The following is a 24,276-nucleotide window of genomic DNA, read 5'->3' as shown; positions in this document are numbered from 1 at the left end:
GAGTCACTGACTACACGGCACCATCTGAGATGGTCCCTGAATGTTACTTTGCGCAGCTAGCTCAAGAGTTAAGGCGATGCTGCTTGGAGTGAGTCAGTTCATAGTACAGTTGAATGGGCTCTTGGAGAGGCCATTCACAATCAAGTTTGATGTGGCTGAGTGCTCAGAGTAATATTACATGATTATAAATTCATGGAGTAGATTACCTTGATTCTAATCCAGCTGATTAGAGTCTAGCTATTTGCATAGGGAATCACTTCTGAAATATGAGTAATATGCTCTGTTGCCCAGCAGTGATATTTTACATGAGTTATTTCAATAGTTATTAAAGCCAGTTGACCTTTCTGATTTTGAAAGCTCAATTTCTTTTTTTTTTTTTTTTTTTTTTTTGAGACAGAGTCTCGCTCTGTCACCCAGGCTGGAGTGCAGTGGCGCAATCTCGGCTCACTGCAAGCTCTGCCTCCCGGATTCACGCCATTCTCCTGCCTCAGCCTCTCCGAGTAGCTGGGACTACAGGCGCCCGCCACCACGCCCGGCTAATTTTTTGTATTTTCAGTAGAGACGGGGTTTCACCGTGGTCTCGATCTCCTGACCTCGTGATCCGCCCGCCTCGGCCTCCCAAAGTGCTGGGATTACAAGCGTGAGCCACCGCGCCCGGCCTTGAAAGCTCAATTTCTAATTACGCATTTATTTTATTCTAAAGTGTAAAATCCTTTTCATATGAGCATTTGGGTTTTAGGCAAAGGCATCTCATGCAAAGTTATCTGATAGCTTGGCTTCCTGAGGTGCTGGGTTGTACAGTGTGCACGTCTGTCCAACAGTGAAGGAGTGGAGAACGCCCTGCTATCTGGTTTGTCTACATTTGTGCCCCTCTGAAGTGGACTGAATTGTGGTTGCTCAAGGCTAGAGCACAAGTTTGTATTGCTGCTCTGAGACTAAGGACACCAGGGACTTTAACCCTTTTAGGGCTGAATGGCTAGAATCAACACTTATACAGCTGTTGAATTTTTGCAACAGTGGAAAGAATTATGCAACCTACTCCTTACCTCATCCTTATAATGGACTTTTATGTCTCAGGGTGGGGTGATAATAAGATTTAAGGGACTAGTAGATTTCTTTTTTTCTTTCTTTCTTTTTTTTCACGTCTTCTATTGACTAATACACAATTACTTGTCCTCTGGTTTGTTGAAGCAATAAATCAGACAACATTAGCCACAATAATGCCTGTTAAAGTGGCTGGCCATAAAAACTCCAGCACCACATTCATCTGAAGGGCACTTCCAACGAAGGCCACTAATTCTGCCATTTTCATCCACCTTATAGTATTTCAGGACACCTACTTCACCTTCTTTCTCTTATGCTTATTCTTGGGAGTTGTGTAAGATTTCTTCCTAGTTTTAGCACTACCATGAAGTCTCAACACAAGATAAAAAGAGTAATTTCCTTTTGAATGTTTTAGCCAGAGAAAGTACATCCATCTTCCAGTTACTTGCCAGCTTCCAGTCACTTGTCTTTGCTGATCAGGAGGAATTCCTTCCTTATCCTGGATATTGGCCTTTACATTTTTCTGTTGTATCCAAGGGTTCAACCTCTAGGGTGATGATCTTCCCTGTAAGGATTTTTGCAAAAATCTGCATTTTGGTGGAGGCTGCACCTGAGGTTGAGGGAAATGAAGAGATGGGTTAGACTGTGGACACAAGAGAGGTGATACAGGAGAGGGTGCTGGCCAGAGAGCAGCCCAAGAGCACACGCCCATAGATTTCTTAATTTGTATAAAAGTCATGTTGATAATTAGTGACAGGAAGTCATTATCCAGAGAACTCAGATTAGACTACTGTTAAAAAGTACATGTGGCCAGGTGTGGTGGCTCACGCCTGTAATTCCCACACTTTAGGAGGCCAAGACGGGTGGATCACTTGAGCCCAGGAGTTCCAGACCAGCCTGGGTAACATAGTGAAACCCTGTCTCTTAAAAAAATGCAAAAAATTAGCTGGGTGTGGTGGTGCACACCTGTAGTTCCAGCTACTTGGGAGGCTGAGGCCAGAGGATCACCTGAGCCTGGGGACAATGAGGTTGCAGTGGGCCATGATCTTGCCTCTGCCCTCCAGCCTGGGCAACAGAGTGAGACCCTGACTTAAAAAAAAACAAAGGTATATGTATATTTTTCTCTATTCATCTTTTGATGACTCCAAAAAGAATCTTACATGTATGGGGTCTTCCATTATACACTCATTGTGTTTTTACAGATATTTATTTCTAGTGACTACCCAGATATAATTCATATATCTCTGCCATAAAGAAAGGTATAGATATTTCTTTGCATTTAAGGGGGACTTTACATAAAGATTTTAATTCTTCCTGACTTACTATAATCCCGGCAAATTTCAGTTGTTAGGACTGTTTAATGAATTAGAGTATTTCTAAAACTGAAACAAAGTTTTTCTGTGTTTGTTAGGTTTCAGTGAGGAGCTATTTGGTATTTTTGTGAGGTTTATGACAGCTTTTAACTTCATTTACTTGAGTTATAACTTACAGTAAAATTTACACCTCTTAAGAGTACAGCTTAGTAAACTTTATGTAAGTGTACCCCCACAGAGCCACCATTTAGATCAGGGTTCCTCACCTCAGCACTGTGGAAATTTGGGGTTGAACAACTCCTTATTGAGGGGGGCAGTCCATTGCCCTGTAGGATGTTTAGCAGCATCCCTGATCTGCACCCACTGCATGATCCAGTAGCACCCCTCCCTGGATGCCATGACCAAAAATGTCTCTAGACATTGCCAAGTGTCCCCTGGGGCCAAAATCACTCACCACGGCTCTAGATGAAGATACAGGATATTTTCAGCCCCCCGTGCTCTCCCAAAGATTCCATCTCACTTCCTTCCATTCAGGACTCCCACAGGTAACCACTTTTATAACTTCTTTCACCGTATACCAATTGTGCCTGCTTTTAAACTTCATATGGAATTAAACAGTGTATAATATTTGCATCTGGTTCTTTAGCTCAGCATTATGTTTTTGAGATTCATTTGTTGTTGTATGTATTGTTATTTTTTAATGCTGTGCAGCGTTCCTTTGTGTGAATGCACCACAGTGTGTTCCATTCCACTACTGAAGAAATTTTAGTTGTTTCCAGTGTGGAGCTATTATGAATAATGCTAATATGAACATTCTCATTCATGTCTTTTGATGAACTTATTTCCTTTGGGTATATGCCCAGGATAAAAATTGTTGGGTAATAAGTCCAGTGTATGTTTAGCCTTAGTAGATACTGCAAAACTGTTTCATAGTCCACATCAGTTTACATCCATCCTCACCAGAAAAGTGTGTATTGCTTCACATCCTCACCAGTACTTAGTATTGTTTGCCCATTTAACTTTAGCCATTCTGGTGGCTGTGTAGCGGTATCTCATTATGGTTTTAATTTGTATTTCCCTGGCTACTAATGATGTTAAGCATCTTCTTATATGTTTTTGGGTCAAGTCATTTGTATATTTTCTATTTAAAATGCCTCTACAATCCTTTGGCCCATTTTTCTTTTTCTTTCTTTCTTTCTCTCTCTCTCTCTTTTTTTTTTTTTTTTTTTTTTGAGACAGGGTCTCACTCTGTTGCCCAGGCTGGAAGGCAGTGGCACAATTAGCTGTGAAGCTGAGACTATAGGTGTGCACCACCACACTCAACTAATTTTTTTATTTTGGGTAGGGGGAAGGGGTAGAGATGGTGTTTCACCGTGTTGCCTAGGCTGGTCTTGAACTTCTGTTTGGCCCATTTTTCTATTGTGCCATTGATCATTTATTATTGTTATTATTGATCTGTCGGAGTTCTTTATATATTCTGGATACAAGCCATCTGTCAAAATTCTGTGTGTGTGTGTGTGTGTGTGTGTGCACGCGCTTACGCACACACATGTGCACTGCAAATCTCTTCTTCCAGTCTGGCCTGCCTTTACACTCTCATTCCATTGTCTTTTGACTTTCATAGTTTCTGTTGGAAAGTTATGCTTCTTTGAAGGTAGCGTATTGTTATCCTCTGGCTAAAGTTTTTCTCTCCTTTTTGACTTACCACAGTGAATATAATGTGCCTATATGTGGTTTTCATTTTATTTATTCTGTTTTGGGTTAACTGAGCTTCTTGTATCTGTGGATTGACGTCTTTCATCAACTTTGGAAAATTTTCACTCAATATCTCTTGAAATATGGCTTTGTCTGGTTTTCTTTCTTTCTCTCCTGCTTCTGGGACCCAAATCATACATATGTTAGTCTTTTTCCTTCATGTATCTTATTGTCTGATCTGTTTTGTTCATTTCTCATCTCTTTCTGCTTCAATATGAATATTTTCTGTTGACCTATGTTTTAGTTAATTAAGCTGTCTTCCTGTGTCCCTAAGTCTTCTGTCAAACCATCTAGTGAGTTATTAATTTCAGAACTTGTTTTCTTCTAAATGTAGTATGCCAATTTGATTCATTTTAATACATTTAAATTATCTGATGAAATTTCCCATCTTTTCATCAGTTTAGTCCATCTAATTCTTATCTACTAAATCCAATGAGATCATCTGTGTGCCTGTATCCATTTTTTTATTCATCACATTTTTATCTCTCTTCACATATCTAGTAATTTTTATTATATGTAGACATTGTATATAAAGAAACTGTGTAGGTTCTGGTAATTTCTTCCACCAGCAAGGATTGAATCTCCCTTGGAGGGATTTCCTGTCTAAAGATGAAGGACTGAAGGGCTGATCACTTCAGGCCAGCAGGTGTTAGAATGAGTCCGATCTGGTAACAGTTTTGGGGTTTTTTTTGTTTTGACATGGAATCTCCCTCTGTCACCCCCAGAATGGAGTACATCAGCACCATTATAACCTAGAATTCCTGGGCTCAAGCTGTCCTCCCACTTCAACCTCCTGAGTAGCTGGGATTACAGGCACATGCCAATTCACCTGACCATTTTTTAAAAATGTTTTGTAGAGATGGGGTCTCTCTGTGTTACCCAGGCTGGTGGCTGCAGTTTTAATAAGATTTAGCTAATGCCCAGTTCTTTCTTGTTCCTTGAAAATTTTCTTCTGGATTCCAGAATGAAAGCCTGATGGACTTCTATCTCCTTGGTCTCAAAAGAATGGAAGACTCAGTCTTGCCTTCAGAGGTTTTAAGTTTGTTCTTTGCCTCCACCTCCCCCATATGGCCTCCACATTTGATAAATGTCTTGTAGGACCCAGCCATGTGTTTGACGAAGGCCTTGTTACTGAAGGGGACTTGTTCTCCCACATGAGAGAAGAGTCCCTTTATGTCCACAGCTTGTGCTAACGGTCAGCAAAAGCCCTCAGAAAAAAAAAACAGCTAGTGACAGACAGCTCAGCTTGGAAGAGCTCTCTCACTCAGAAATTTCAGTTTATATAATCTTTTTGCTTTCACAGTTCTCTGATGACTTTAGAAATGTAATTTCACTTATTTATCTGAGTTTTTTTAGTTGTTGCATAAGAATAGTGATTTGGGCCAGGTGCGGTGGCTCATGCCTTTAATCCTAGCACTTTGGGAGGCCAAGGTGGGTGGATCACTTGAGGTCAGGATTTCGAGACCAGCCTGGCCAACACGGCAAAGCCCCATCTCTACTAAAAATGCAAAAAAATTAGCCAGGTGTGGTGGCGTGTGCCTGTAGTCTCAGCTACTCAGGAGGCTGAGGCAGGAGAATCGCTTGAACCTGGGAGGCAGAGATTGCAGTGAGCCAAGATCATGCCGCTGCACTCCAGCCTGGGTGACAGAGCAGGACTCTGTCTAAAAAAAAAAAGTGATCTGCCTTGACCTATTGACATTTTTCTTGAATTAATTTTCTGTGTATTACATTGTTATCTTTCTTTTATATCATTTGTTTCCAATGTAATTCAGAAAATGTGTATTTTAAAATTTGCCATTTGTGTATGTAAAATGTAATACATGTTTTGCCAGTTTGAAAACACTGGAAAGAAAAGAAGTATGTTATAATTTTTGCAACTCTTTATCCTTCAGATTGCAGTTATGTAATGTAAAAAGCGTGAGCATTGGAATGAAAGTGAACTAGGCTCAAACTTTGACTTCGATCATTAGTTTTATGAGCCTCTGAATCTGAATGTGTATAGCAGTGATAAGAATACCTGCTTTAACGTAATACATGTATAGCAGAGGGTTCGAGTATCAGTAAGTGGTGCCTCTTACCAATATTCTTCTAACATTTATCATTATTTTAAGCCCCTGACCATGTATAATTTGATTTTAAACATTTATATTTTGATATATTTCTATTTGGTACAGTTTAGAAAATTTTCACCATTTGAACAATGCTCTTTTAAAAAAACTTAATATGAAAGACCTGCACCATGACTTAATATCCAGGAAAAATATTACTGGTCAGTTTATGAATTCATATTTGGCCTAATCTTTGTCACTTATAGACCCCCAAAAAATGACCTCCTGAAACTGAAGAATTTAGATAAAATTTAGTTGCAGAAAGAATTGCATTCAGAATAGTCACTCTCAGTAAAATCTACATTTAACTACTTCGTGTTATATCAAGTAGGACTTATTATAAGATATTGGCAATAAGAAAACAATATTAAAAAATATTAAGAAAAGGCTAACAGTATTTTCTGGAAAGAACAGCTGGTTGACCTTTGCAGAGGAAAGTCTATGTGGAGACTGTAATTTTAACATTATCTCCATGAATGATTTAAATATAATTAATTTTCATATTAGATTTCCTGTTGCCAAGTTGCTCTTTTATTTTGACTATGGCATTTGCTTCTTTAAAAAAAACTATATTAATATATAGAAATAGTTAGATTCTACTCTCAAGCTGAGATGAAAATAGTAAACCTGGAGGCGGAGTAGCAGGACTCTCCTGACCTGGGCCAGGAGGACAGCACTGATGTGTGTCCCCAAGGCCTTGGACTTATCTCAGTCTCACCTGTCATCTCACTCTTACTATCTCAGCCTTTAGTTCCTTAGTGTGATGACAGCCAGCTTCAATGACAGCCAGCTTTGCTGCTCTGACCTCCGTATTCCAAGGACTGTCCTCCTTACCATTTGTGGGCAGATTTAAGTCAAGGCACAAGAGTGAGGGGATCTAGTTATGCAACAACCTGGAATTTATCAAGTTCTCACTAGAGCTAAGTTTTTGCCAAACACATAAGTTGCCTTCGGCCCCTTGAGTGACTGGTTAGGCAGTGCTGTTCTCTTGGCAAAATGAAATACTTATTAACAAAAACACCAGAGCATCATAACCAGACTACGTAGAATAAATTTGGCTTAAAGGATGAAAGAGTACTAAGAAGTATAAAAAGGATAAAATTATGCAAAATCTAGTAAAGCGAAAAACTCACCCGAGCATGTTAAACAAATGTCATAAACTAAACAAAAGGCTTTATTTCGGCTGGGCGCGGTGGCTCACGCTTGTAATCCCAGCACTTTGGGAGGCCGAGGTGGGCGGATCACGAGGTCAGGAGATCGAGACCACGGTGAAACCCCGTCTCTACTAAAAATACAAAAAATTAGCCGCACGTGGTGGCGGGCGCCTGTAGTCCCAGCTACTCGGAGAGGCTGAGGCAGGAGAATGGTGTGAACCTGGGAGGCGGAGCTTGCAGTGAGCCGAGATTGCGCCACTGCACTCCAGCCTGGGCGACAGAGCGAGACTCCGTCTCAAAAAAAAAAAAAGACTTTATTTATTTTCTTTATCTTCTTGTGATCTGTATTCAAAATCATGAAGGCATTTATGAAAACTATAAATACTAATTTAGATAGAGAAAACATTTGTTAAAATCTATCAAATCTGGTCTGATAATTAGGAGGCTACACATAGCTTGTATTTTCTTAATTGAAACAGGTCCCCTATGTGCCTTTTTACCCAATACGTTAGTACGGAGGTTTTCATCCTGGGTCTCTGTATCCAACTGCCTTATTTTGTCTCACTGAAAGGTTATAAATTGCTATGGTTCCCTGCGAAGAGTCCAAAGCGCATAACCACTGAACATTTCAAGTCTGAAATTTCTTCAATTTTAGATCTGTTTGTTCAACATATCTACTGTTTGACACTTCACACCAAAGGGGAGGGAGATCTAAATTTCAGTAGATATTTTGGTGCAAACTGTAGAAAACTAAAACCTCGAGGAGCAGAGATTCTCCCACACACATCCTAGGAACTGCAGACAACAACATTCTGTCAGCTTAGCCCAGAGAACTCTCTTGGGAATGCTAAGGCCCTGTGGGACAAAGTAATGTGCTGGAGTTTCTATTAGCCCATTCGAATCAACAGCAGACCTTCTGGGAAAAGGACTCCAGAAGCCTTCACTGATGGGCCTACACAAATAATCCAAATCCATCGAATGTGGCCCATGTGCAGCTGTGGTGTGAGGGGCACAGTTCTGTGGGGTGACAGATGCGTCCGTGCCTTGAACCACATGATCTAGATTCAAGTGTGTTTGTCATTCAAGACTGAATGTCAGGCACATTAGACAACCTCCTTGAAGCTGAGTTCTCCCTATTAATAAATGGGACCTCAGAATCTCCACGAAATAATTTCAAATATTAAATGTAAGATGTGATACATTTGCTCATATAAACATAGGGGAAAATTGTGCAATATTTAGACCCTGATAGAGTTTGGATTTTTTCTAGTGTCAGGATTTGCCATTGAAGCCCGCAGGAGGGGACTAACAGGATCTAGATTCTATTTTAAAACAGTTAGTAAATATTTTAGGCTTTGTGGTTCATTGCAACTACTCAAGTCTGCTACTGTAGCAGAAAGCTGTGCGGGGAGAAGGAAGGAGGTGGATATGGGACTTACTGTAGCCATCGAGACAAGGGATGGGGCCGCCAGCCTAGGAGAAGCAGTGGGGATGCAGTGCAGGCCTGGTGTGAGCCCTGGAGATGCAGTGAGCTTGCTAATGAGTGATGCATGACTTCTTGATGTAGGTGGATGGTGGCACCATGTGTGGCCATGGAGGAGACAGGAGGTGAAACAGAGGGGCTGGAGGAGGAGATGCAGGATTCCATGTTAGACCCTAGAGATGTCCAGGAGAGCTCCAACTGAGGTGCCAGGCAGCTGGTTGGATCTGTGTGTATGGCATCCAGGGAAAGGCCTGGGCTAGAGGCACAAATGTGGATTCATTAGGCTCTGATCATGTGCAGCCTGCTGTGCTGTGGTACACTAAATGATCATGAAGTTATGGTGGAAAGCCTTGAAAATAATCAGTAGGATCTTATTACTTTAGAATCTGTGCTTCCTTTTCTCAATTATCCATAAACAGTCTATGAAGAGTTTCTGTTTATGACAGGGGTCAGCAAACAAGGCACAGGGCCACCTCCAGCCCTCTGCCTGCTTTTGTATGCCCTGAACACTAATAATGGTTTTTCTTTTTATTCCTTTTTTTTTTTTTTTTTTTGAGACAGGGTCTTGGTCTGTTGCCCAGGCTGGAGTGCAGTGGCGGGATCTCGGCTCACTGCAACCTCTGCCTCCTGGGTTCAAGCAGTTCTCTTGCCTCAGCCTCCTGAGTAGCTGGGACTACAGGCACCCACCACCATGCCCGGCTAATTTCCTTGTATTTTTAGTAGAAATAGGGTTTCACCATGTTGGTCAGAGTTATTTCGAACTCCTGACCTCAAATGATCTGCCCGCCTTGGCCTCCCAAAGTGCTGGGTTTACAGGCGTGAGCCACCACGCCCGAACAAGAATGGTTTTTACATTTTTTAATTGTTGGGAGAAAAAGTCAGAAGAATAAGCCAGACATGATGGCTCATGCCTGTAATCCCAGCACTTTGGGAGGCCGAAGCACGAGAATCTCTTGAGGTTGGGAGTTTGAAACCAGCCTGGGCAACAAAGCAAGACCCTGCCTCTGCAAAAAATACAAAATTAGCCAAGTGTGGTGGCATAAGCCTTAGTCCCCACTACTCAGGAGGCTGATGCAGGAGGATCACTTGAGCCCAGGAGGTTGAGGCTGCAGTGAGCCGTGGATTGCACCACTGCACTCCAATCTGTGTGGCAGAGTGAGATGCTATCCCCTGCCCCCAAAAAAAGAAGAATATTTTGTGACACATGAAAATTTTACAGAATTCAGATTTCAGCATTCATAAAGATTTATTGGAGCACAGCCATGCTCATTTGTTTGATGTTTGAGCTGCTTTTGTGATATAGAGGCAGAATTGAGTAGTTGCAGACAGACCAGGAGGCCTGCAAAGTGTGCAATATGTATGCTCTGGTCCCTCACTGAAAACATTTGTCTACCTCTGGACTATAGCATAAATATAAGTGTGGGGTATTACTAGGTTTTTGTAGGAAACAGTCTGTATGAAAGTAAATATGAAGTTCAAGCAATGACAATTTTATTTCTTATAGAAGAGTCTACTCTTTAAAAAAATTTCAAAAGACAGACCAGAAAACCAATTAAAGGCAATCTCCTATAGGAAATAAAATCAAAGGACCCAACTTAAGATTCCTTTGGGTATCCACTATTTCGACATTCAGCATTTTCATATTAACAGGAAAACTTAGTAGCAATTAACAAGCCCCGAAAGGACTAATGAAGAAGGACCACAGGGAAATAATATGCACAAAGGTTTTGTGGCTGAGACAGCTCAGATGGTTTTCAGAGATTTCAAATTACTTACAGCTTGAAAGCTTTAAATAGAATAGGAGCTTGCTATTTCATATCATTATCATAGGAGAATCATCCCAGGATAAAAAATTCTAATAATGGACACAAGACAAAGTTTGAGGAGCCAATGCTACTGTCCACGGGGGATCATAGAGAATTTTCTATGGGCAAAAGTGGAATTTGTGAAAAAAGAAATGTAGAGGGAAAATTTGCCCAGACATTCCTGTAAGAAGTAGAGAAAGCTAGTTAGTTAGTTATAAACACATCTTTTGTACATTTTTATCCTTAATTTGCATGTACGTTGACACATTTCATAACCCATCTGCTGTAATTGATGGAGAGGAAGTTCTTCAGCAAATATTCATCCAGGCCTAATGTCTGTTAAGATTTGTGCCCAGCACAAGCAGAATGGGCTAGGGCTGTCCTGGCAGACTGGACCAGACTAGAGGTGGATTCCTGCAGCACTGGGTAAGGCCCTGCTCTCACTTGTGGTCAAACTTGGATGCCCTGTCCATAAGAGTTTCCTTAATTCCATCTAATAATTTAGGGGCAATGGTAGGAAGCATCAATAGAAATGTTATTCATTAAAGACAGTTCAAATAAAAATGAATGTTACTTCTAAGGAACCTAATCTTTTAATAAGCATACTTTATAATATCCATATAGTAACCACAGTACATTTGTCATACCCAACAAAATTAACAGTAAGCAATTCGCATCATCTAATGTGTAACCATAGCACATTCTTTCTCATTAGCCTCCTTACTAATCTTCCTCATCATCCATCTTCTTTTTCATACGCCAACTGGAAGAAACTGGAGCTGCTGCCCCGTCAATTGTCCCACATTGAATTCATTTGCTGCTTCCTCAAGTTGCTAACTTGTCCCTGTATTTCCTCAATTTCTGCAAACTAGATGTTAGACCCAAAGGCTCAAATAAATTCCTGTTGCTTCACATCAGAGGGACACAATGTCTGCAAAATTGGCTCACTTTTAGTTATGGAAAGGACATTATTTCTAAAAGCTTGGTAGGTCAGTCCAAAGTATACAGAGTGGCTGATAGGTCCAAGGCATGTGGGGGCACACACTGCAAAGGCAACAGGTGCTACTCTTACTACAGCCACCTTCTGCTTGCTGAAAGAGCTTGAGTGTCCACTCCGGGCCAAACTTTGGGAGCTCTGTTCCTCAGCAGGGCTGGAATGCCTCCTTGATGGCTGTGGGGCTGGATCCCACCCCCTCGCCTTGCACCACCAGGAGCTGCTGCTCTGCCTCCCCCTGGCTATAATTCCCTGCTTGACTTGAGGAGTGGTGGTGATGATGATGATGAGGTTGTGTTTCCCTTCTGCACTGTTAATTTGGAGAATGTTCCAGGTGAGGAAAATGCATCACCTTCAGAGGATACCAGATGTTACCCAGACCACTGTCCTGGTATTGAGGGTACTCAGAGTGTACCTAGAAGTAGTTGTGGCCATTAGGGAGCACAGAAGGAGTGTTACCCTTTTTCCTTTGGGAGGCTGTGTTCCTTCCACCATGTCAGAACCGAAGAAGAAACTGGCCTCCTCCTAATGCTCCATTGCCTTCACCATTACTTCCATATAATAACCTTGTGGCACTTCAACAGAAGTGTGGATTGGTGGCGGATTTAAATTCATATCAAATGTCAATTCACATTTTTTAGGGTTATATTGAAGCATGCATAACACATGATATCCTGTGGGCTCTAGATTACTTAGATTTCAAAACCAGAGATAAAAATGAAATATGTATGAGATTGAATACAGTAAGGGCTTATGTGGCATTAATTGCACATATTTATTGTTTTCTCTATTAAATAAAAGCTGAACTGTAATTAGTTAAGCCAGATGCATTTCTGTTTTTCCAGATGCACTGTGGGAACCCACTTTTCCACCTGGTGAATGTTGAAAAGACTATAAATACAATAATTCTCTAGGCCAAAGAGCACTGCAGGTGCTTTTGACCAAGGAAAGAGTTTGCATTTCTGATCTTTGTACTGACGTATGCCTATGAAAGAAAACACGGAAATGCTATGTAACGTGACTGGCATGTTCATTTGCATTTCACACCGTAGCATGATGGTCAGGGAAAGTGTTTTCATGGCACATTATTGTTCAAATACATATTAAAATTTCTGCTGTTAGGAACTTTATGTTCCCAGCTGTGATGTGTTAAGAGCATTTCCTTCAGAAGTCAGGCAGCTGGCCCCCACACTAGCTACGATGCCGTGCGATGCTCCTGTGTCTGTCCTCCTGGCACCACAATGCCTGCGTACCATGTTTGTCACCAGCATGCTACATGTGCTATGCCCACTGCCTTTTGTCTCTCTATTCTCTTTATTGGGTATTTTTTCCTTCTTTTTCTCATGTGTCTCAGGTTTAAGTCACAGAATCATGACTTTATGGAACAGAAAGGGGAACGACTCAGCCAACAGCAGCCCAGAGCAGGTAGCTGACTTATGTCAGGCAAACAAGTTAGTGACAGAACAGAACTCACAACCTGCATTTCTGTACTTTTTGGTACTCAATCCACTATGCTGCCTTTAAGGTAACTTAAAATACCAGCATTTAAAAACTGTTTTATGACATCCATTCATAGAGATGTGTAACCATCACTGCAATTCATTTTAGAATATTTTCATCACTCCAAGAAGAAACCCAGCACCCCTTAGCCATCAACCACCAAGTCCCTTCCTCCAGCAGCCCCAGGCAGCCACTGAGCCACTTTCTGTTTCCACAGATTTGCCTGTTCTGAACATTTTATATAGATGGATTCATGTGATACGTGGCCTTTTCTAGCTGGCTTCTCTCACTCAGCATCCTGTTTGCGCAGTTCAGCCATGTAGTGGCAGGTAACCATGGCATGTTAGAAAGAGAAGAAAAACTTGATGGTCATTTTGCCTCCAGTTCAGAAGACAAAACCAAGGCCTAGGGAGGTGGCTTCAGGCTCTAGTCACAAGCCCAACAGGGGAAGAGTGAGGATCCAGCTAGACCCCTCACCACTCACCACCCTCAGCAGACTTCCTGGTGCTTCCCTGACCTGCGTGCAAAGGTGCTCTGCTTGGTGAACTGGCAGATTTACATGCCTGTCCTCTAGTTTTTCTGTTCTCAGCTTTGCCCAGCTATTTTTGTCACCGCTTGCATGTCCTTGAAGGCATTCTGGGTTACTTCTAGATTTGTGAATGGTCGAGGTGCCAGATGTCTGAGGGTGGGTAAATGGTGTCCCTGCTATTTCAGTCCCTGCTGAATATAGACACAAAGGTACAGGACCAATTTGTTTACAGTCTTTTTTTCCCCTAGGTTAGAATGCAGTGGTGCAATCATAGCTCACTGCAGCCTTAACCTCCTGGGCTCAAACGATCCTCCCACCTCAGCCTCCTGAGTAGGTGGAACTACAGGTGCGTGCCACCATGCCTGGCTGATTTTTAAATTTTTTTTAGAAACAGGGTCTCACTATGTTGCCCAGGCTGGTCTCAAACTCCTGGACTTAAGCAATCCACCCACCTCAGCCTCCCAAAGTGCTGGGATTACAGTTGTGAGCCACTGTACCCAGCCTTGTTTACAATCTTAAAACACTTATAAGGTCTTTCTATATTACTCATCCTATTTTTACATTAAATATCAGTGTTTATATAGCAAGAAATGTAAACAAAAAATAAAATATCAATAAGTACTAAACTTAAAGAAATAAGGCACCAGAGTAGCACCTGGTTTTCAGAGACCTTTCACGTACATTCTGTCATTTAATCCTCTTAACAAATCTCAAGGCAGCTAATGTTATACACATGAGAAGTGGAGGCTTAGGAAGGTGAAGTAATTTGGTCCCGGCCTCACAAGTGGCAAAGGTCAGGATGGCAGGGCTCCTCTGACTGGACACCCCATGCTCTCCTCCCCCTATCACACCAGACTGCTGGACATTCCTGGCCCAGTTCTCTGTTTTAAGCAAGTGTTCTCTAGGGACCAACTGTGGGCCAGAAGGTCAGCACAGCACTCAGAGGACTCCTCCAACTAAATCCAATATTCCCACTCGGCCCTCTGACCCCAGTCACGGCAGGGCTGCACGTGTCCTGACCTGGCTTCATGGGACACTCCCCTGCACCCCTCACAGCATCCCACTGTACTCTCTCGACCTCGGTCTGCCAGCAGCAACATGCCCTGGCCTTCATGCTTGTCTCTCTTTTTTTTTTTTTTTTTTTTGAGATGGAGTCTTGCTCTATCACCCAGGCTGGAGTGCAGTGGCGCAATCAATCTCAGCTCCCTGCAACCTCCGCCTTGCAAGTTCAAGTGATTCTCCTGCCTCAGCCTCCCGAGTAGCTGGGACTACAGATGCCCATCACCACGCCTGGCTAATTTTTGTATTTTTAGTAGAGATGGGGTTTTACTATGTTGGCCAGGCTGGTCTCGAGCTCCTGACCTCAAGTGATCCACCCGCCTTGGCCTCCCAAAGTGTTAGGATTACAGGCGTGAGCCACCACGCCTGGCCTATACTTGTCTCTTAATGTCTCTTTCTGTTTCATCTCTCACTGAGATCTGGCTGGTCTTTGAGAACATTGCCTCCCCTATGGCCCTGGTAGTTAGAGACATTTCCCCACAGAAATTCTGCCACTTCAGGGCTTAGAAGTAAGGTAGGTGTCTCCGCTGTCTGTTGCCACTTCTAAAACATCCCTTCTCTGAAAAACCGCACCTCTTAAATTCTGACACATGCTACAAAGATGGTTGAACCTTCAGGTCATTATGCTGAAGGAAATAAGCCAGATACAAAAGGACAGATACTATATGATTTCACTTATATGAGGTACTTAGAGTAGTCAAAATTATGGAGACAGAGCTGGCACACACCTGTAGTCCGAGCTACTTGGGACGCTGAGGCAGGAGAATTGCTCCACCCCAGGGGTTTGAAGCTGCAGTGGTATGATCATGCCTGCAAATAGCCACTGCACTCCACTGTGGGCAACAGAGTGAGACCCTGTCCCTTAAAAAAGGAAAACATTATAGAGATGGAATAGAATGCAGAATGGCAGTTGCCAGCATCATTGGTGAGATTAATCCACCTATTGAGGTAGTTGGAGATTGTTCATTCTCATCGCTGAATAATATCCCATTATATAAACACGTTCACTTTTCCATTCTACTTTTTATTTTTATTTCTTTGAGTCAGGGTCTCGCTCTGTCACCCAGGCTGAAGTACAGTGATGCGACCTGGACTCACCACAACCTCCGCCTCCTGGACCCAAGGAATTCTCCCACCTCAGCCTCCTGAGTAGCTGGGACTAGGTGCATGTCACCACATCCAGCTAATTTTTGCTGCTTTTTGTAGAGACAGGGTTTTGCCATGTTGCCCAGGCTGGTCTCAACTCCTGGGCGCAAGCTGTCCACCCGCTATGTGCTCCCAAAGTGCTGGGATTACAGGCATGAGCCACAGTGCCTAGCCCCATTCTACTATTGATGAACATTTGAATAGTTTTTGGCTATTATGTGTAGAACATCCTAATGCATACTTTTGGTGCAACGTTCTCGGGGAGTATATACTAAAGCCTGGAATGGCTGAGTCAGAGGGTGTGCGTGGGGTCAGCTGAAACACATTCTGTGAGTGTTCCTAACTGGCTACACCAATTTACACTACCATCAGCGGTGCGGGAGAGTTCTGGTTGCTCTCTATCCTTCCTCTCTATCCTCATCACTTGGCATTTCCTTCATTATTTTAGCTGCTTTTTTTGTGTACGGATGTGCATGCCGTTCCCTGTCTATGCATAGTTGCAATATTTGCACTGGCTCATTACACTGACCAATAGGTTATGGATACTGCTGTGAAAATGAAGAAGTTAAGCTTTTAAATGTAAAAACAAAATCATTGGTTCTTTTTTTTTTTTTTTTTTTACTGAGTCTCGCTCTGTCGCCCAGGCTAGAGTGCAGTGGCGTGATCTCAGCTCACAGCAACCTCTGCCTCGCAGGTTCAAGTAATTCTCCTGCCTCAGCTTCCCGAGTAGCTGGGATTACAGGTGCTCGCCACCATGCTCGGCTAATTTCTGTATTTTTAGTAGAGACAGGATTTCGCCATGTTGGCCGGGCTGGGCTCGAACTTCTGACCTCAGGTGATCTGCCCGCCTCGGCCTCCCAAAGTGCTGGGATCACAGGTGTGAGCCACCCGCGCCTGGCCCAAAATGATTGATTCTTATATTTTTGACAGAGAGATCAGATGGATCAGTTCATACCCTGGCAGTTAATTTTATTTCCTCTAAATGAAAATGGACAGGTTAATTTATTAAGCAGCTGTGTTATCAATATGGTACGTGTGTGTGTGCTTATATAGATAGATGTATATGTACATACATAACTATATATTTTGCTGGACACATAATATTTTAGGTGCCTACTGTATGCTAGACACTGTTCTACCATCATTTAAAAAGCACTGCCCTGTTTTAGTGTTGATTAAAAACAAAATTCTGAAAATGGTGAACAAACAATGAGGCTTACAATATTTGTTACAGGATAAGAAATCTCAATTTAGAAAAATGTTGTCAACTTTGACTAACCTAGAATGCTCGTTACACGGTCCCGAAATTAATTTTGATCCTAATCTGGCTATATCTGCACCCCAGCCAGCCACCTTCCACAGCAGTTAGCTCCCTGACAGGAGACGGCACCCAAGAAGCCACAAAGAGCAAACTGGTTTCTGCCCAGGATCTCTGCCAGCTCTGCAGCCTTGGTGATTTCACTTACACAGCTCAGCACTCTCCATGCTTCTTCCCAGCCTGAGCCAAACAGCATCAGGGAACTTGTTCTTCTGTCCCTTGGCCTTGCCTACCCCACCTTCCACAATGAAAGGTATTTCCCAAGAAAAGCACACTCACCCTAAAGCCAGGTCCCTCCCTACCAAGTCTCAGCACTAGATGCTGCTTCAGAAGGAGAAGCAGAGCAGAAAGACCACAGAGGGAAGAAGGGCATTTGTGGTGCTCTTACAGCTCCTACCAGAATTTTACCTTTTGTCCAAGGTGAGAATGGAGGCAGAGTGAGTGGCCGGGAGACCTCCACCATGATCCAGACCTGAGATGTTAACTAGGGCCATATCACTTGGAGAAGAACACAGCAGATGTGAGAGGCATGCCGGGAGACAGATTGCCTTTGCCTTTGCCAGGAGTTAGAAATGGGAGAAGTTGAGGATGATAAGTTTTCTTGAACAACTGGAGAGATAGTAACACTGCTTACCAAGAGAGAAAAAACAAGAAGGGGTAGCTTTGTCTGGGGAGATAATAACTTTGCTTTTTTTTTTTTTTTTTTACCAAGTCTCACTCTGTTACCCAGGATGGAGTGTAGTGGTGTGATCTCTGCTCACTGCAACCTCCGCCTCCCAAGTTCAAGCGATTCTCCTGCCTCACCCTCCCAAGTAGCTGGGATTACAGGTGTCAGCCACCACACCTGGCTAATTTTTACATTTTTAGTAGAGATGGGATTTCGCCATGTTGGCCAGGCTGGTCTCGAACTCCTGACCTCAAGTGTTCCTTCCGTCTCGGCCTCCCAAAGTGCTAGGATTACAGGCCACCACGCCTGGCCACAACTTCGATTTTCGACATTAATTTTTCTATGATGTAAGTAATTTGCCTGTTTTTTTTCTATAATTTGCAATAACTACGCAGAAATTCTCATTAGGGAGCCTGTTCCTTGCTGGGAAACAGTAAAAAGCTGGCCATTCTCATGCAAACCGTTAATGATGGCCTCATACATTCCTCAGCCGTTTGAAGAGTCCCTAAAACAGCCCCACAGACAAAGATTTTCCCAAGTGTTTAATACTTTCAGAGGTACCCTGGCCCAAGTTATCACTGGGAATGCACCCCGGCTGCAATTTTCTTGAGAATGCCACTATTTCCTGGGATAAGCAAAGCTCTTAATAAAGATTTCAATCAGTACTTACAAAATGCTCCTTCGTTGTTGGCTGACATTAGGAAAGAACAAATAAAAACATACATAATTTATTTATTTTCTTCAGATCATACTCTCCTTTCTAATACTTCCCAAAAGGCCATTGTAAAAGTTGAGTTATATAGGATGTTCACTTAGTAATGGCAGAAGAGAAGAGAAAGACATTCTTATTATAGTCTTAAAGCCTTCACTGGCTTAAAACCTCCTGGGGCTTACACATTTGGCAACGGCTATATAAACAAAAGTGTAAAGATTTCCATGATAAGTCACTGAAAAACAGATGGTAAGATGCTTAAGTGGTTTTTTAAAAGATGAGGACATCTGTAAGCATCCATCTGGAAGTAATTATAATTCAAAAGTCTTTTGTTACTATTAAGCTTCCACTTGACTTCCCCTACTAGAAAACAATGAACCAGCTTTTTCTTAAAATAGTCAGACAATAAAACCCAAATAGTCAGATAATAAAACCAAAAGACAGAAATTTTTGAAAACCCATAGATTTGCCTGGAGGTGAAGTTCAGAATTTCCACAAAAATCCACCAGCTACTAAACTGTTAGCTTTCTGTATCAAACATAGTGGAAGATAGAGCTTTGATTTGATTTTTTGGTCTATTTGTGCTGAAGTCAGTGCAAGTAATTCTAGCTCTTCATTAATATTTCATGAGCCACAGTGAGATGGACTTTTGTCTGGTGATGACTATACTGCAGGATAATGGGCCAGCGTCCTCTCAAACTTAGAATCGCCTCATCTCAGCATCCTACTAAACAGAACATCACTGTTGACCAGCATTCAGCTTACGTCTCGGCTGCTAATAGTAACAGGGCCTGTTTGTGACTTCAGCAGCATCTGGTGACCTGGTGTTACTCTTGCAGTACGTGATTCAGAGAAAGCCACATTCCCCTGTTGCTATTTTCAGGTAGGCAGCCAAACCCAGGGAGAGTTTAGCATGGATTCAGTGGGTCTGTTTTTCTAACCTCATTGTGTAAATTCTTGAATGAGAATCTCGCGAGCAGCCAAAAAAAGACTTCCTGTGAACTCATCCTCCTCGCAAGCCAAACATCTTCAGAAACTTTCCTTCAGGTTCTGGAAGCCTAGAGCCCTTCACATGAGATTTGTCTCTCTCTCCAACACATTTTATGCCTCCTGTCCCCAGCCAAATGGCTTTTCCGTCCTGTTCCTCCTCCCGTTCATTAGACTTCCAGTTCTGTCTGAAGTCAGAGGCATGCATGGGGCTGAGAGGGGCCTGGATCACAGGGTCTCCCTCCTCCACCTTGTCACAAGTGAGCATCCAACTTTAAGACCAAGTATTTAAGACCAGAAGACCCTACAAAAAACTCACTCAGGCCAGGCACGGTGGTTCATGCCTGTAATCCCAGCACTTTGGGAGGCCGAGGCGGGCGGATCACGAGGTCAGGAGATGGAGGCCATCCTGGCTAACATGGTGAAACCTCGTCCCTACTAAAAATACAAAAAATTAGCCGAGCATGGTGGCACGTGCCTATATTCCTAGCTACTCGGGAAGCTAAAGCAGGAGAATCACTTGAACCAGGAGGTGGAGGTTGCAGTGAGCCGAGATGGCACCACTGCACTCCAGCCTGGGTGACAGAGCAAGACTCCATCTCAAAAAAAGAAAAAAAAACAACTCACTCAACCCTCTGCCATCGAGTTACTTTGCTACTTTGCTATCGAGTGGCCCCCCAAGTGTGCTGGCAAATGTGGTATCTGTGGAAAATCATCCTCCATCCAAGGCAAAATAGTATTAGAGAAAGATTTCCCAGGCAGGGGAAACCTAGAAGGCAGGACGACCAAGAGGAAGGTAAAATTAGCAGTAAATTGAAACACATTGTGTTAAATACTCAGAAACGTTACTGCAGAGAACAAGGAAATGAGAGTGTCCCTTAAGGCTGCAATACAGGAGGATATTCCTGGAATATCTCAATGCTTTTCATGCGCCTGGGAACCACAGTCAGTGGGAGCTCAGAAAACAGTGAAATTGAAATGAATGAGGCTCATGAGGAAAGGAGCTTTGTTCTTAATGTGGAACAGGAACAAAGACCCAATCATTTGAACAGGCTCAAAAAAGTACTGGGAGAGATATGTATAGGGCACAACTGAGGGACTGAAGTAAAATCATAGCATCCCAGTGCAATGCAAGGGGAAGCCTTACAGCTGAGTTAGGAGGGAGACTCCCTTGTTTGTGTCCATCTGCTATAGTTGGTATATTGGGGATTACCAAAGCTGTAAAATCCCCAGACATAGCTCTCTGGCTTCACGTTCCACCCCATTTTAATGTCATTAGTCATTTCTTCAATGTGAAAACAGAAAGAAATGTCCCATCAATTAACTCTGTAGCATATCGTAACAAAAATCTGGGAGGAGCAATGGAGCTAAGTGGCCGGGTGGCTTGGTATCGGAGTTGTCTTCACACTGGTCCCATTCTTCCTTATCTCAGATAACAAAGCATGCAGATTCCTCCTGCTTGTGAACCACATTTGTTTCTGAAGCATTTGATGTTTTCTATGTCTTGTTAGCCTTCCTGTATATAGATAGATTTAAAGAATCTTAGCTGGGCGCGATGGTTCACGCCTGTAATCCCAGCACTTTGAGAGGCTGAGGTGGGCGGATCACAAGATCAGGATTTCAAGACCAGCCTGGCCAACATGGTGAAACCCATCTCTACTGAAAATATAAACATTAGCTTGGCATGGTGGCACGAGCCTGTAATCCCAGCTACTCAGGAGGCTGAGGCAGGAGAATTGCTTGAACCCGGGAGGCTGAGGTTGCAGTGAGCCGAGATTGCCCCATTGCACTCTAGCTCTGGGCGACAAAGCAAGACTCCATCTCAGAAAAAATAAATAAAAAAAAGATTTAAAGAATCTTTCCAAAATATTTAAAGGGTAAGAGAGACGCTCTTGGGGATGAGGAGTGGTGGGGCAGGTAACGATTCTCCTGGGAGGCCAGAGGCCAGGCTAACAGGCTCCTGCATCTCATGGCTTCTTAAGATCCCAGAAAATGAATGGCAAGCTTACGCTTTGCATTTTAGAGGGGTAGGAAATGAGGGGCCAAAAGATTTAACCAGGATACAGATTAAGTTTAAAGGTCATTACCGGCTACCATGTCTAATGGTAAGGTTTGGGATTCCTGCCTTTGTGTCATTGTGCAGCCATCAGAGGTAGGAGGTATTGTCACCCTGACCCTGAAATACTCACAATGCCAGCCCAGAAAAAATCCATCTAGAAGTGCATTCTGTAAGGTAGAAGAGTCTCGGGTTCAATGAAGTTATGAGGCAGGTGATGAAAGGTCAAAGCTGCCTGACCCATTCATGATGCTTGACAGAGAGCGCTCAATCTGAAGATCATTGACACTGAAACTATTGAAAATGGCATATGCATATGGAACAAAAAGATGGAAAACATTGGGAGATGGGATAATGGGTGATTAACGCTCAGAAATGTTCTTTATAGAACATTGAAAGCAAAAAATAAAGGCAGGCACATGCAGACAAGGCAGCTATGGAAAGGAAGTCATGAAAGTTAGAAGCAATAGTTGGAATAAAGCAATAGATAAAGAAGATACAGAAAAGTAAAACACTGGACTTGGCGAGCTACTAAAACTTATAAAGACTGCTGCTGGGAGCAGTGATTCATGCCTATAATCCTAGCACTTTGGGAGCCCAAGTTGAGTTGATTACTTGAGCCCAGGAGTTTGAGACCAGCCTGGGCCACATGGTGAAACCCTGCCTCTATTAATAATACAAAACTTAGCCAGGCGTGGTGGCAGGTGCCTGTAATCCCAGCTACTCGGGAGGCTGAGGCAGGAGAATCTCTTGAACCTGGGAGGCAGAGGTTGCAGTGAGCCGAGATCACGCCATTGCACTCCAGCCTGGGCAACAAGAGTGAAACTCCATCTCAAAAAAAAAAAAAAATTATCTGGGTGCAGTGGCTCGCACCTGTGGTCCCAGCTACTCAGGATGCTGAGGTGGGAGGATCACCTGAGGCCCAGGAGGCGGAGGTAGCAGTGAGGTATCATTGCACCACCACACTCCAGCCTGGGTGACAGAGTGAGGCCCTGTCTCAAGATAAATAAATAAATTGATTAATTAATAAACTATCATATCAACACAGAAAGTTATAAAGCAGCATTCAAAATCATATATATACTCTCATAATCATGTAAATATGTTTTGTGAACAAAGGGAAGGAAATGCAAAATAAAATTTAAAATATTGGCATGATGGATTTATGGCACGTTATTCTTTTTAAAAATATGCTTGGTAACAGTTGTTAAGCATTTAATAATTCCAGGCACTATGTGAGGATTTTACATGAATTATCATATTTATTCCTCCCAGCAACCCCATGAGCCAGATACTATTATTTTCCTGATTTGACACAGAGAAGTTGGGGTGACCTGCCTGTGGTCATATAGGTAGTGGTGGTGCTGGGTCCATTTGATTCTGAGTACTCTATTATCCATTATGGTATATATATATACTTTTTTTTTTTTGAGACAGGGTCTTGCTCTGTCACCCAGGCTGGAGTGCTGTGGTGTTATCTCGATTCACTGTAGCCTCTGCCTTCCAGGCTCCAGCAATCCTCCAGCCTCGGCCTCCCAAATAGCTGGGACTACAGGCCTGCACCACCATATCTGGCTAATTTGTTGTTGTTGTTGAGACAGGGTCTCCCTATATTGCCCAGGCTGGTCTCAAACTCCTAGGCTGAAGTGATCCACCCATGGCCTTGGTCTCCCAAAGTGCTGAGATTACAGCTGTGGGCCACCACACCCAGCCCATTATGCTATTTTTTTAAAAGGCTGTTATTATAATAGTGTACAGGTAGATATTTAAATGCATGCTTATATTAAAAATTTGGAGATATATTAATGTTCCTACGGCAGAATGATATCATAGTCCTGGTACTTGATATTGGAGGTTTCTTGCTTCTGGTAGAGAAGTAACATTATAGAAAGCAGCAATACAGCAGGAAGGAATTGTTATGTGAATAATGATGAACCATTTCTGAGAATGGATTAAATGTGTGCGATACACTTGTCTTTGACAACTTTTGACTGATGTGGAAGGACAGAGGTGACGGAAACTCTAACAAGGAAGGAAAATATCTGCTGGGTGTGTATTCTCTCTCTTTCCTTCTAGAGTCCTTTGTATCTAGAGTGTCTGAGACTGGGGAAATGAAGGTGACCAGTAGACAGTTGAAGAGAACAGGGACAAATGCCTTCCTGGGCTGGGTTCATACATTTTGTTAAATTCCCTCTTATGTTATCAAACAGAAAAGGTAAAGATGCACTGAGTCATGAGGTGAAACACAGAGGGATACATTATTAGTTCTCTAATCATTCATCACATATGTATTAAACACCTTTACATAAAACAGAATCAATCAAAGCACTATCAGGAACATGAGGAAAGCCATGTAGCCAGCAAAAGTACAGATGACCTGGTACCAGCAAGAGCACAAAGCTGGTATTGGAGGGGCTCTCGCTTCAGGCTATGGGCCAAAAAAATTACCAAGACCCTCCACCAAAGAAGAGGTACACATAGCAGATAATATATGAAAAGATGCTCAACATTATCAGTCAAGAGGGAAATGCAAATTAAACCCACCATGAGCTGCCACTTACGCCTATTAAAATCGCCAGGAAAAAAAAATCTGACAATGTCAACTACTGACAAGGATGTGGAACAATTGAAACTCTCATTCATTGC

The 24,276-nt window shown here is 42.6% G+C and overlaps 1 protein-coding gene and 1 pseudogene across 3 annotated transcripts in view; one reads left to right on the top strand and one right to left on the bottom strand.

Annotated features, from left to right (window-relative positions):
* RGS20 (regulator of G protein signaling 20) overlaps window positions 1-24,276 on the top strand; it is a 105,359-nt gene that overhangs the window by 34,962 nt on the left and 46,121 nt on the right. The window lies entirely within an intron of this gene.
* On the bottom strand, window positions 889-17,874 carry LOC116813295 (ubiquitin-ribosomal protein eS31 fusion protein-like; annotated as a pseudogene).

This window comes from Hylobates moloch, unplaced genomic scaffold (assembly GCF_009828535.3).
Source record: "Hylobates moloch isolate HMO894 unplaced genomic scaffold, HMol_V3 SCAFFOLD_9, whole genome shotgun sequence".
Lineage (NCBI taxonomy): Eukaryota > Metazoa > Chordata > Mammalia > Primates > Hylobatidae > Hylobates > Hylobates moloch.
The sequence above is the reverse complement of the archived record's forward strand: the minus strand, read 5'-3'. Positions and strand labels throughout refer to the sequence as shown.